Raw genomic sequence first — 14,032 nt, 5'->3', positions numbered from 1 at the left:
AGGAATTCTAAGCCAATGACAGTGATGTAGTGTCGGATTTTTGTACTTTTGGGTAAAGATATCTCATTAGAGGAGTAGTTTTTATTAATTGAAAACCCACTTCCATATTTTTTGCCCTTGCTTTCTTAGCAGTTTCGTCCAAAGTATTCGTTTGTAATATTTCATCTAGATATTTCGTAGCCTTTTTTGTTCTCACAAAATCAGTTTCTGTGTATATCGGCACCTAATTCGCATCTACCATATACTTCGTTTTTTCAAAAGATATACATACGCGGGCTTTGGATACTGTCTGTTGTAGGAGGTTATCTCCATTGTTGCGTTTCTAGCGATTCAGATAAGATGAAAGATCATCAGTTCTTATACTATCCCCTTTTCATTCAGTTAAGATTTTTTTAATTCCTTCTTCTTCTTTTCCTCCATTCCCTGATTACCTTTTCTAGAGCACAATTGAACAGAGGTGGGGAAAATCTGTCTCCTTGTCTTACACAAGCCCTGATCTCAAAATCTTTGGAGGTTTCACCTAAATATTTTATTTTGTATGTTGTATATGTCTTATATCTTTGCAATAGATGTGTTATCACTTCAAAACTCTTTTAAGGCGTTGAATAATGTTTCTCTCTCAATGGACTCATTTGCCTTTTTTAAATTTATATTTATAATTATTAAGCGAATGCTTTTGTTTCTCATTCTTCAGTGCGTGATTATACATTTCGGATTTAAGATTTGTTCCTCTCAGGATCGTCCTTTTGTAAGCCCTCCTTGGTACTCTCGTAATTGTTGATCGCGTTTGCTTTCGAGCCTGTTTTGTAACGCTTTTTATTTTGTAAGTCACTAAGGCGACATTTCTACCACAGTTGTAGGGGTCCGTTTTATATTCTTTTTTCTGGACTGGGAGAATTAATACTGTTTCCAATTTTCTCGTATTGCTTCCGTTTCCCAGAGTTTTTGAAGGACCCCTGGAAGCTTGTTGACTGTCCCAGGATGTGGTGCTGTGTACGCTTGCGTGCTCTTGTTTCATTTTCAACACTTGTCAGCAGTGAAATAATTATAGGCACCATAGAAGTTTTTATGAACGCGATATTATTCCATTGCAGATTAGTGTTTTTCATTAAATCTGTCTGAGAGTTGAAGGTCACACCAATGGAGAGGGGCTGGCGTAGAATACACTGGAACGTAGTGAATCAACGGACACTGTACAAACCCTGGATTAATTCATGAGAAAGACTTGCGCTGGGTACATTCATATGCAAAACGCATAGGTCAAGAAGGAAAACATTCGCTGCAAAACAGTCTGTGGTTTCGTGTTTAGGTTTACTTTGGCCTTCTAACAAAATATGTCTGTTGGTCACACGGATTTCGAGATTTAAGACGCTTCACAATTTGACATATAGCTAAGAATGTGCATTCTTCTTATACATCTGTATCTGGAAATGTCAGTAATAAAGCTGTTCGTGATGCACAAAGCATCCGAATGAGTTTAAGAGGAACAGCCGTAGGATCGAGGCGACTCCTGTGCCCATGTTAAGGACAATTCGTGATAGGCTTTGTGTTTACTACAGGAAAAAGTCTTACGAATTGCTTCAAAAAACTATATTTATTGTTTCAAAATCTGTACATTGCAGCTAAGTTTTACAACAAAAGCAAAAGAAACTGATTATTAAGTGGCGTATTTCACCAGGTCTGGACACATTAACTCCACCTAAGGCCAGTTGTTTCCCCACTTTCGGCCACCACATATTACAGTGCTACACACGTATGTTGTGCGTTGTCCGCTACATCGCTAGTGATGAAAGCGAGACATATACGTAACAAATGCTAAAAATCTCAAGAAAATGTCTTCAAGTTGTAGTTAGTACCTGCAGTAGTCCAGAAATTGCTTCGTTACTCGCTTCGAAACAGATAAATGAATTAACTGGCAGCACGACACAGCAGTAACTACATAATGCCTACTACAATGCTGTACAAAGTATTATTATTATTATTATTATTGCAATTAGTATTACTATTAGTGGCTGCTGTCAGACACAAAGCATTAACATCCTGAAGTCGTCCAATTTCTGCCATTTCAGAAGTAAGAAGTGCAGCAATGAAGTGATTTACCAACAGTAAGTATAGTGCACGCATCTGAAATGTTTGATTTTAGCAAGTGCAGAAATGGAGATCAGTAATGCAGGGGAAGCATATTTTGCAGCAAGTGTCTACCCTCACTATGGACAGTTAGCTTTCTTTTCTGAGAAGGAGTTGTGGGTAGCACATGCGATGTACCTCCAATTCCTTCATCATTCATTCTAAAACACACACACACACACACACACACACACACACACACACACACACACACACACACACATACATACATACATACATACATCACACACAAAGTAAGGACCATTCATTTTCATCATTTTAAAAATAAAATTGTTCCACGAAAAGTCTATCATTCTGCAGTTTAGTTAGGTGCCAAAGTTCGTGATTATATGGGGAAAGCGGGTATGAACTAATAGACAAAAATGTTCAAATGTGTGTGAAATCTTATGGGACTTAACTGCTAAGGTCATCAGTCCCTAAGCTTACACACTACTTAACCTAAATTATCCTAAGGACAAACACACACACCCATGACGGAGGGAGGACTCGAACCTCCGCCGGGACCAGCCGCACAGCCCATGACTGCAGCGCCTGAGACCGCTCGGCTAATCCCGCGCGGCAGCTAATGACGGCAGGAGGGGGGCGGGGGCAGGGCGCGGGTACTAGGTAATGTCTGATTGCACCGGGGGAGGGGGCCATGGGTAATGGTCTAACAAATGCTGGGAATGACTGGCATATTATAATAAAATTGGGGCTTTAAATAATTTTAGAAGCAATTTTCTTGAATGCTATTTGTTCTTTAAACAAACATATAAGGAAACAAAGAGTATTGTGGTGATTTACCTAGAAGTAATCTACGAATCATACGTTTAGAAGCCAGAAAAACGAGGTTTCATCCATATTAAATACTCTGTTAGGGTCATTCAACATACCACTATCAATCAGTGTGTTTTAAACTTCCTGGAGAAAATTTCTTATTTTTCTTCCCTGTATTAGAAGTTCTAGCCCCATTAACATTCACCAACTTTTTCTGGCAAAACTTTGTCTCAAGAAAGCCATGATATCATTTTTGCCCAGATTGGTTGTTTGAAATGCCGCCTTAGGACTTCAAAAATGTCTTTTCAATATTTTTTGCGTAGATACACAGAGATTTCCCTTAGTAATAGAAAACCCAATGTTGATCAGTCTAGAACCAAATTCACCAACACAGAAAGTTTCTTTCTTAATATTTTTTGGAGTACTGTAAAATTTCCTTGCAGCAGTCACTTTCATACCCTGAAGAACGGCCTCAAGTGCATTTTTATCTTTGCTGGGAGAATATTGAACTCTCCTGTTCTTTGGTTGACTCAAAAACTTTCAACTGAAAATGCTGTATTTTCATAATTCAAGTTGTATATTTAACTACGTTGCAAGGGTAGGTAAGCTAAAACGAGATGCTGAGGCAAGACTAGTAATTATGTCTGCCTTGATAAAAATACCAGAAATACTTTAAATAAGGTCACTCAAATTAAATTAGTCTACATCTACATAGATACTCTGTAAGTTACGTTTAAGTGCCTGGCAGAGGGTTTGAATGCAGACTAAATCTGTGTATAAATTTTTAAAAATGGTCAAAACATGACACATATGTGGCTTCACTTATTGCCACAAGAATGACCGACTCTAAATATGGATCTGTTAATGGCCATAGAAGTTTAAGGGTATGTACCACATTTAATTAAAATTATAATACTTAACCTCCTTCCAACAGATTAAGTTTTTTCTGATTCTTTTATTTGAACGTATAAAATATGAAAAACCCATTGTGCATTGCTCAAAGAAAAATTCTACGAAACTCACCATCCTCAAAACAGACCTTTCCCGAAAATTATGAATTCAAACAAGAAGAAATAAAGAAATGTTTATATACCTAACTAACTAGCACATTTCATGTTATTCATAACTGTCTATTGTAAGACTAGTTAGTATTCAAAAGATGCTTAAAAATTCACTGATTGCATCAAAGTGTCCGTAAGTGTGGTCGTGACCAAAACTGGAGCCTTGACCCTGTAATACGCGGACAATTTATGTTAAAATATAACATCTTGTCATCACTGAGACTATAGAGTACCATCTATGTTTTGAGAATTGAGGAAAAATGTATCAGCTGGTCCGGTCGAAAGTACCGAAGACTGAACGCAGTCTTGTAAATCCAAGAGCACGACGTTCGGACCAGAATCTTAAGTCACCTTTTCCCGAATCCATTGTCGTATGTTTTCATGCGACCATTTAATTTCGCTTACGCGTAATGGTTCACACTGATATTCACAAACAGGTACACAGTTATGAACCTCACTTTATTGCTGGATTTCAGATCCTCTCATTATACGGACAACTGTTGTCTACATAATCCCAAATATGTTTCAGAAACTTTTTGCCGTACTTTTATTGAGTTCTTAATTTTTTCTGCGTTGTTTGCGTAACAGCTGGACCCGAAATCCAGTAATTTTGTCTGCAAATACGGCCTCCTGCATGAGCTTAAAAAATAAATGGTGAATAATGATTCACATTACTAGTAGACATGTGCAAATAATTCGCACTCTATCCCGATCAGTCACTGATAGGTAATATATCGATGGAGAACTGAGTAAATGCAAGTATTTAATAACAAAAGGTATGATATGTTGAATAGCATTATCGGATGTTAGTCTCACTGTAAAAAATCGATTTTGTTTTGTATAATATAGTTAGTTTGTAAAACACGTAAAAAGTAAATGTTGTCTTTGTCAGATTAATTTTATTTCTTAAAACTTCCTTATGTTACAATACTTCTTTCAGAACAATGTTAACAGTTATAATGCGATCATCGTTTACTTTTTTGCTGTATGTGTCTTTTGAACAAACATAAGTATCACTGAATGAGCGAACCGGTAAAAAAGCCACGTATAACTATCCATGCTAAAAACCGGTTCTGGTAAATACAATTCTGTCCTTTGAAGCGTCTGACCTTGTGCTCTATTGATGGTCATACCGAAGGCTAGTTTTATCGGAAATTGGTTTCTTATCAGTTGGAAAAGTATGGTTAGATCAGGAGGTGTGGTGTTAATGCGGAGTTGGTTTCTTATCATTTGGAAACGCATTTTCGGATCAGGAGGTGTGATGTTAACGCTTCGTCAATGAATTTCATCAGTGTCTGTAAATGATGCACTCGCCTAATTGGGTTTCTACTAATATTGCACTACTAATTAACCCGTGATTAACATTAATATTTCTTGGGCACCATCTCCTGAAAATATATTGCTAAGATTTATGTTTAACATAATACCATTTTTCTTTAATGGCAACTGATGAGGTGGTGAACCAGACGGATTTAAAGAGTTCAAAAATTCTTTGGAGTGCAATCGAATATTATTTACTTCTTCAAGTTGGACGGAATCAGAACTGAGACAATTCTTTGCATCTCCAGATGAAGAGATGACAAACTGGAAATGACGTATTCATCAGTCATCATTTTTTGATACATAGAATCGCCATTGAAAAGAATTGTGAAACATTTTGCATTTCGTTCATTGATTTCTCTGGCACTGAATATGGTAGTGATACCGAAACAACAGCAACATCTGCCGCGTATATTGGTTAAACAGATTATCAATAGATGGCTCCTCCTACATTGTTTTTATAAAATTGTATTCGAAATAAAACTTTTTAAGGACGACAACAACTCCACATTATTTGTGTATTTTTCTTCATTACTGGTGAACTAAATCTTGAAAATGAATGTTTCAGTCATTTATTTCGGTTCAGTAATGTGGAAGATTATGAAATACTGAAAAAACACCGTTGAGAAATAATGCATATGATCACCTAAGGAGATTTTGAAACAAACAACTGGAGAGGGCAGCTGAGTCATTAAAAGTCGCCATAAAAGCTGTACAGTGTAAACTCCTGAAACGACGAGATCTTTAGAGCCGAGGGTTTATGCATTTGTTCCGGGTAACTCTTTCATTGTGTAATTAGAAGTTTATTTTTGCTCTGCTCTGCCTCCGAAGGCATGTGTCGATTGACGTCACGGAAAGAAAGCGAGGAAGCCTTTTATCTCGCTAGCGGTTTATGTGGTACGTGACGCTAAGCATGGTAGCTGACGTTGAGATCGTTGTTTTGTGATGTCAATTCACGGAGATGTGAGTGGGCAGACGCCACCGAGAACCTGCAATGCGGTTCAGGCAACGGCAGGAATGACTCAGCCCACCATCAGCATCTCTCTGTCTGTCTGTCTCTCTCTCTCTCTCTCTCTCTGTGTGTGTGTGTGTGTGTGTGTGTGTGTGCGTGTGTTCGGTGCCATGTGCGTAAACGGTCTGCTGTTTAGAATCCTGTTTCGCCATCAATTACTGAAGCTTTTGATGCCCACAAAGACAGAGGAGCGAACTGTTCGAGAATTCGTAGTCTGTGGAGGAATGTAGTGTGTAGCTATTATGTCAGTGGAAGTCAAGATCATTGGTCCCACGGTTGTAAACGTCACTGCACACGTTGTGTGATTACATATACGGCAACAATAAAGAAAGGATGCCGTTGTTTAACAAGTGTAGGGAGATTCGTTTAACTTCTGTCTTTAGACTGCAATGTTGTCTTCGTAAAAACTAGTGTGTGTTAATCAAAAATGTAATGCTGCAGAAATCCTTGCAGTCAAATTTTTCGGACGGAATTCTTAACGGTACTTTGGGATTGGCTTATCCAACGCTTCGCACTAAACTAAAATGCGTGTAATTTTGTCTTCCAGCGAGGAATTGCCCATTTCGATACAGAAGAGAAGAAAGGGAAAAAATTCTCGAAAATTTCGTTTCCTCTGTAAAAATACGTGCTTGTGCGATTAGGTATTGGTGAGTACCGGAGACTTGTTCTTCCTACAGCTCGACCGCCACCCGTTGAGTTAATTCATAATTTACTAGCGAATACCTAGCATGCTTTGGAGTGCCACTCAAAAGAACAAAGGATTTCTGTTTAAATTCTGTTTATTCAAGTGCTTTTGGATGCACAATATATTTTGTTTTCCTTTCTGGTGCTTACACAACTAAATCAGTTTTTCTGACGCTTGAGCAGGATTTATACACCTGTCTATTTGAGAAGCATCGATGTGTCTAATTCATTCGACACACTTGTAGCTAGTGTGCCTGTGTTTTGTTGCATTTCAACAGAAGCTACAAACGTTTCAGTTCAAATTCCATACCTGCGCAACTGCTGAGTTTACTGGTAACAGTACATCTCCTACCTTACATTTGCCATTTAAAGTCATCGCTTGGATGACATTTTCATTGAAAGCCAGGTCGTGGTCGATTTATGTTCCGGAGAAGAATGTTTGGCACGCCACTTTTCAATGTTTTGAAATGTGCGGTAGCATGTCTGGCAAATCAAGTGAATTCAAGAATTCAGTTGCATAACTGACAACTTTGTCTAGATTCATTACAGTACCGACGAACCTGTACGTTCTCGTTTTAAATTCTGAAATTAGCGGCACTGAAGTCGTTGTTTTTAGCTGCCAATACAGCAAGTACACTGGGCAACTGGTGACTCTTGTCATTCTGTGCGACACTTGGAATAACTTTGTGAATAAATTCCTCTGAGCTTGCTGGGATTTTGCAGAAGTTTTTTGGCAATGTGGTACATTGTGTGGATTCACCAGTTAGCATTTTCTTCATGCCAATATCCAACAGTTGTGCGGCGAAATGTTCAACGGACACATATCAATGTAGCTGTACAGGTATATTGATCTTCAGACTCAATTTATGTGCGTATCAACGTAACACTGATGATTTGAGACATGTGTTAAGTTCATCAACGGTTGTTAAATGTTACATAACTGCTACAGTTTGTCGAAGATCACCAGGAAATAAAATGAGAGCGGCACCGAAGAGCTGTTCATTTCGTCTTAAATTTTTGAGTCTGCTATTAAACTGCTTGCAGTTCTTTTGTGTACACCGTTGTGCATTCGTTCCATATAAACAGTTGGCATGATTGGAATATTTTAATTATAACAGAATATCTATTGATATTACATGTTGTCTCATTGATTTGCATGTTCAGTGGTAATTTCGGTGCTGAATGCGCTGTTTGGCCACCATTCAGAAGCTTTGCTTCGATTCCAGATGATCAGAGTGCCAGTGTAATATTTTTTTGTGATCGTATGGTTTCAAAAAAAAAAAGTTGTGCAGAAAACGTTGCCCCTGCTTCCGAGCGCACTTAGGAAATACGACCCGTCGATTTGGCTTGTAACTGCCTGTGTAAGTCTGTCATTCGCTGTACGTTGTTTCTGTTGCCAACATGGATAGAAGACATGACGTACTGACAGCTTTGAATCAAGACATCCAGGTAGATGCAGTATTTCTTGATTTCCGAAAAGCATTTGACTGAGTACCACACCTGTGCTTACTGTCAAAAGTACGATCATATGGGGTTCAAGTGAAATTTGTGACTGGATTGAGGACTTTTTGGTAGGGACGAGACAGCATGTTATCTTGGATGGAGAGTTATCGTCATATGTAGAAGTAACTTCGGATGCGCCCCGGTGAAGTGTGTTGAGACCCTTGCTTTTGTATATTAATGATCTTGCAGACGATATTAATAGTAAAATCAGGGATTTTGTAGATGATGGTGTTGTCTATAATGGAGTACTATCTGAAAGGACCTGCGTAAATATTCAGTCAGATCTTGATAAGCTTTCAACGTGATGCAGAGATTTGCAGCTTGCTCTGAACGTTAAGAAATGTGAAATTTTGCACTTCACAAAATGAAACAACGTAGTATCCTATTACTATAGTATTAATGAGTCACTGTTGGAATCTGCCAACTCATTCAAATACCTGGATGTAACACTTTGTAGGGATGTGAAATAGAATGAGAACGTAGACTGAGGTAGATGAAGCAGATGGTACTTCGGTTTATTGGTAAAATAGTGGGGAAGTGCAATCAGTCTACAAAGGAGATTGGTTACAAATCACCAGTGCGATCGGTTCTAGAATATTGCTCAAGTGTGTAGGACCCGTACCAGATAGAACTAACAGGGGATAGTGAACGTATACAGAGAAGGGCAGCACGAATCATCACAAACTTGTTTAATCCATGGGAGAGTGTCACAGAGACACTGAAGGAACTAAGCTGGAAGACTCTTGAAGAATGTCTATTACCAAAGTTTCAACAAGCGGCCTTGTATGATTACTTTAGGAATGTACTACAACCTCCTGTGAATTTCTCATGTAGGGGTCATCAGGACAAGATTAGAATAATTACTGCACGCACAGAGGCATTCAAATAATCATTCTTCCCGCGCTCCGTACGTCAATGGAACACTAAGGAACCCTAATAACTGGTACAGAGATTAGATTAGATTAGTACTTGTTCCATAGATCATGAATACGACACTTCGTAATGATGTGGAACGTGTCAGGTTAATAAAAGGTGTCTATACAAGATACTACATTAGACAAAATATTACATGACACTCAATATTTTTAATTTTTTTTTTTTTTGTGGGGTTGGGAAATTACCCACTTACTATATCCAAAAATTCATCTAATGAGTAGAAGGAGTTGCCATTAACAAATTCTTTTAATTTCCTTGAAATGCTATATGGCTATCTGTCAGACTTTTGATGCTATTAGGTAAGTGACCAAAGACTTTTGTGGCAACGTAATTTACCCCCTTCTGAGCCAAAGGTAGGTTCAATTTTGAGTAGTGAAGATCATCCTTTCTCCTAGTGTTGTAGTCATGTACACTGCTATTACTTTTGAATTCGTTCGGATTGTTAATAACAAATTTCATAAGTGAATATATAAATTGTGAGGCTACAGTGAAGATTTCTAGCTCTTTAAATAAGTGTCTGCAGGATGATCTTGGATGAGCTCGAGCAATTATTCTGATTACACGATTTTGTGCAATGAACACTCTTGTACTCAATGATGAGTTACCCCAGAATATGATGCCATACGAAAGCAGAGAATGAAAATAATCGTGGTAAGCTAATTTACTCAGACGTATATCGCCAAAATTTGCAATGACCTTAATAGCATAAGTAGCTGAACTCAAACGTTTCAGCAGATCCTCAGTGTGTTTTTTCCAGTTCAACCCTTCATCAATGCATACACCTAGAAATTTTGAATATTCTACCTTAGCTACCGAATTCTGATCGGTCTATATTCATTAATGGGGTCATTCCATTTACTGTGTGGAACTGTATATACTGTGTTTTGTCAAAGTTTAATGAGAGCCCATTTGCAGAGAACCACTTAATGATTTTCTGAAAAACATCGTTTACAATTTCACCAGTTAATTCTTGTCCGTCGGGTGTGATAGCTATACTTGTATCATCGGCAATGGGATGTACCCTCTGGCATGCATCTCACCGTGCTTTGAAGAGTATAGATTAGATGTAGACGTAGAAAAGGTCGTTTTCAGATCGATTCAAACGCAGCCATTCTCAGTTGGCTAGAGTTTTGTTAGCGACTGCCCAACAAATGTACTCAGTGGGAACCAGTGGCTCATTGTACATGTTTGGTGTGAACCGATGAGCTGGAAGACTGATTCGTAGCGTGTAAACTGTGTAGGATGTCTTCATTCATAGAGTATTTTTAGTCTTCTTAAACATCTTTTGGATTACATGATAAGTGAGTTGTCAGCATTATTGCAAATACGACGTATGTCTTTGCTCTGGCTGAGCAATATCAGATCCATCAACAACGTGTACGAGCGTACGTCGTTTTCAAGAATATTTAATACTCGCCGTACTTCACGATTAGTGACACATGCGCCATGTAATCAAAAGTATCCAGACACCTGTTCGTGGACACTGACGTAGGGTGTGTTCGCCCTTCGCCTTTCTGACGACCTGATCTCTGCTGGGGACCCTGAATGTCTGTGGAGAAGTGGCAGTCCATTCTTCCTCAAGTGCCGACACCAGAGAAGTTAGTGACGATTGAGCCAAGGCGACGTTCTGAGTCATCCCGAAGGCGTTCCATCACATTCAGATCGGGACTCTCGGCAGGCCAGTCCATTTCAGGAACGTTGTTGACCACAGAACTCTTCTCTCTGATGCTGTTTTATGACATGGTGTACTCACATGCTCATCATGGTGTCCGAACCGTTCCCTGCTGTAGGCAGTGCTGTAAATGATGTTTACGTTAAGCGTAATAAGAGAAACACACACCCTATCAACTGAAAGACACCCTCCATACCGCAACACCATCTCTTCTGTACTTCGCTGGCGGCATTACACACGATGGCGGGTAACGCTCTCCAGCCGTTCTCCAAATCCCAGCCCTTCTGTCGCATTACCTCAGGGTGTAGCGTGATCCATCCCTCCAAATCACTCGATTCCAGTCATCCACTGTCCGGTGGTGCCACTTTTCACACTTCGTCCGCAGTCGCTTTCCACTGACCACAGAAATATGTGGCTTGTGAGAAGGTTCTCGACCATTGTATCCGATTTTTTTAATCTCCCTATGCACAGTCATTGTGCCAGCTGGACTGCTGGCGGCACTTTGGTTCCGTCAGCTGACATCACGGGGTTTCTCTCAACCGGCATCCATAAGGCTCGACGGTTCCTGTCCGTTGGTACAACAGGTCTGCCCGGCCGTGCTTCACCTGTGGTTTTTCTTTCGCGTTTCCACTTCACAATCACATCATCAGCCGTCTTCGTGGACTGCTTCATAAGGGTTGAAATGTCCCGGAAGGATATGTTGCTCAGGTGAGATGCAGTGACTGGCCCACGTTCGAAGGCTCTGACCTCTTTTGGCCGACCTGTTCTGGTGCTACTGCCTCTCTACTGGCAAACCAATGCTCCCGAGTTCTCTTACGCTACGAGATCCGAAACTGGTGACATCTGGTGCTCATTTCAGCATTACATAGACATATCCAGATAGTTTTGATTAGCGACTCCATTTTCCTGAATTGTACGGAAGTGAAACGTGCATGGTAAAAATTTCTCCTGAGATTAGAAACCTTTGGGATGTGGTTCTCCAGAACAGTGCTGAAGATCAGACGAGTAGATCGAATAACTGATGAGATACCGAATCAAATTGCGGAGAAAATAAAATTGTGTCATAACTTTACTGAAAGAAGACATCGGTCAATAGCAGACACTCTAGGGCATTTCGGAAACGAACGGAAGTGAGGAAGGCAAAAATTGTGGGGGAAGACCAAGACTTGATTACAGCTGGCGGATTCAAATGGGTGCAGGCAGCAGTAGTTGTGACGTCGGCAGCTGCGTTTCGTCCAGATGACTGGAACCGTGACTCAGCAGGAGTTTTGATCTTCTCTTTCTCGTCACAATCGTGGGAGGTTTGATAACTTTGTAGAGACGAAGATTTTGTAGAGATGTAAGTTAAGTACCCAATAAAACTGTCCTGGCTGTTATTGTGTCGCTAGAAGCAGGTAAAAAAGTTTATATTTGCAAATCTTCTGTCCAGTGAACTAGGAAACATCAGACTCCTTCTCGCTATTCAGGTGTTTCTGTTGCCAGAATAAATGATATTAAAAAAAGCCAAAGTGAAAATTTAATAACGTAATAAATAGGACTACTTCTAACAAGAACATGAAACCGTTCAGTCGTACAGAGTCGTATTGACTGAAATAAAATGAGCTATAGGAGGTAAATATCAAGAGACCAGGTTCGCAGGAGAGCTTCTGTGAAGTGTGGAAGGTAGGAGACGAGGTACTGGCAGAAGTAAAGCTGTGAGAACGGCGCGTGAGTCGTGCTTGGGTAGCTCAGATGGTACATCTACATCTACATGGATACTCTGCAAATCACATTTAAGTGCCTATTATTCCAATCTCGTATAGCGCGCGGGAAGAATGAACACCTATATCTTTCCGTACGAGCTCTAATTTCCCTTATTTTATCTTGGTGATCGTTCCTCTCTATGTAAGTCGGTGTCAACAAAATATTTTCTCATTCGGAGGAGAAAGCTGGTGATTGGAATTTCGTGAGAAGATTCCGTCGCAACGAGAAACGCCTTTCTTTTAATGATTTCCATCCCAAATCCTGTATCATTTCTGTGACACTCTCTCCCATATTTCGTGATAATACAAAACGTGCTGCCTTTCTTTGAACTTTTTCGATGTACTCCGTCAGTCCTATCTGGTAAGGATCCCACACCTCGCAACAGTATTCTAAAAGAGGACGGACAAGCGTAGTGCAGGCAGTCTTCTTAGTAGGTCTGTTACATTTTCTAAGTGTCCTGCCAATAAAACGCAGTCTTTGGTTAGCGTTCCTCACAACAAATGGTAGAGCAAAGATCCCGAGTTCGAGTCTCGGTCTGGCACACAGTTTCAATCTGCCAGGAAGTTTCAAGAGACAATGTGATTCACCACGAGAAACAACGGATACTGAAGCAAACGGGGGCAGCGCGCCAAGATCTCCTGCAGTGTCAGCGTCGTTGATTCAGTGGTACTGGCCTGTCATGGCGCAAGAGAGAAGTAGCCACGAGGGCGCTGCCACGAAGCTACCAGACTGCTACTGATCTGAACTTACGCAAAACTGCTTCCCTCGTGACAGAAGGCAGTTCATGTCAGATACATTTGGCGGCACCTTCTGTACTAACATCAACAACAACATGACGCCTTCCAACGTCTGCAGCAGAATGGGAGACTCTGATCTTCAAATGATGTGGTTTCACACGGCGTCTCCCCCCACTTTTACGCACTCTAGCACAGCAGTCTGTTAAACTGAGAGAATCTACCCACATTTACCGAAGGTGACAGTGAAGACGATTCCTGCGGCTTTGGGCGTCAGGGTGTGGAGACGTCATGGTGTTTCGGTTTGGAAACCTGCAATGGCACCAGAGCGACCTGCGGGAAAAAATCGTCTACATGCGCGACGTGGCGTGCCTAAAGCCAGAATATCAACGGTACCCAACCTTATCGATTTCACGAATTATTTTATATTACGGGCAACCGCACCTGTTGATAGATTGGTGTT

This window comes from Schistocerca serialis, chromosome 5 (genome assembly GCF_023864345.2).
Source record: "Schistocerca serialis cubense isolate TAMUIC-IGC-003099 chromosome 5, iqSchSeri2.2, whole genome shotgun sequence".
Taxonomy (NCBI): domain Eukaryota; kingdom Metazoa; phylum Arthropoda; class Insecta; order Orthoptera; family Acrididae; genus Schistocerca; species Schistocerca serialis.
This window is presented reverse-complemented; position numbering follows the sequence as displayed.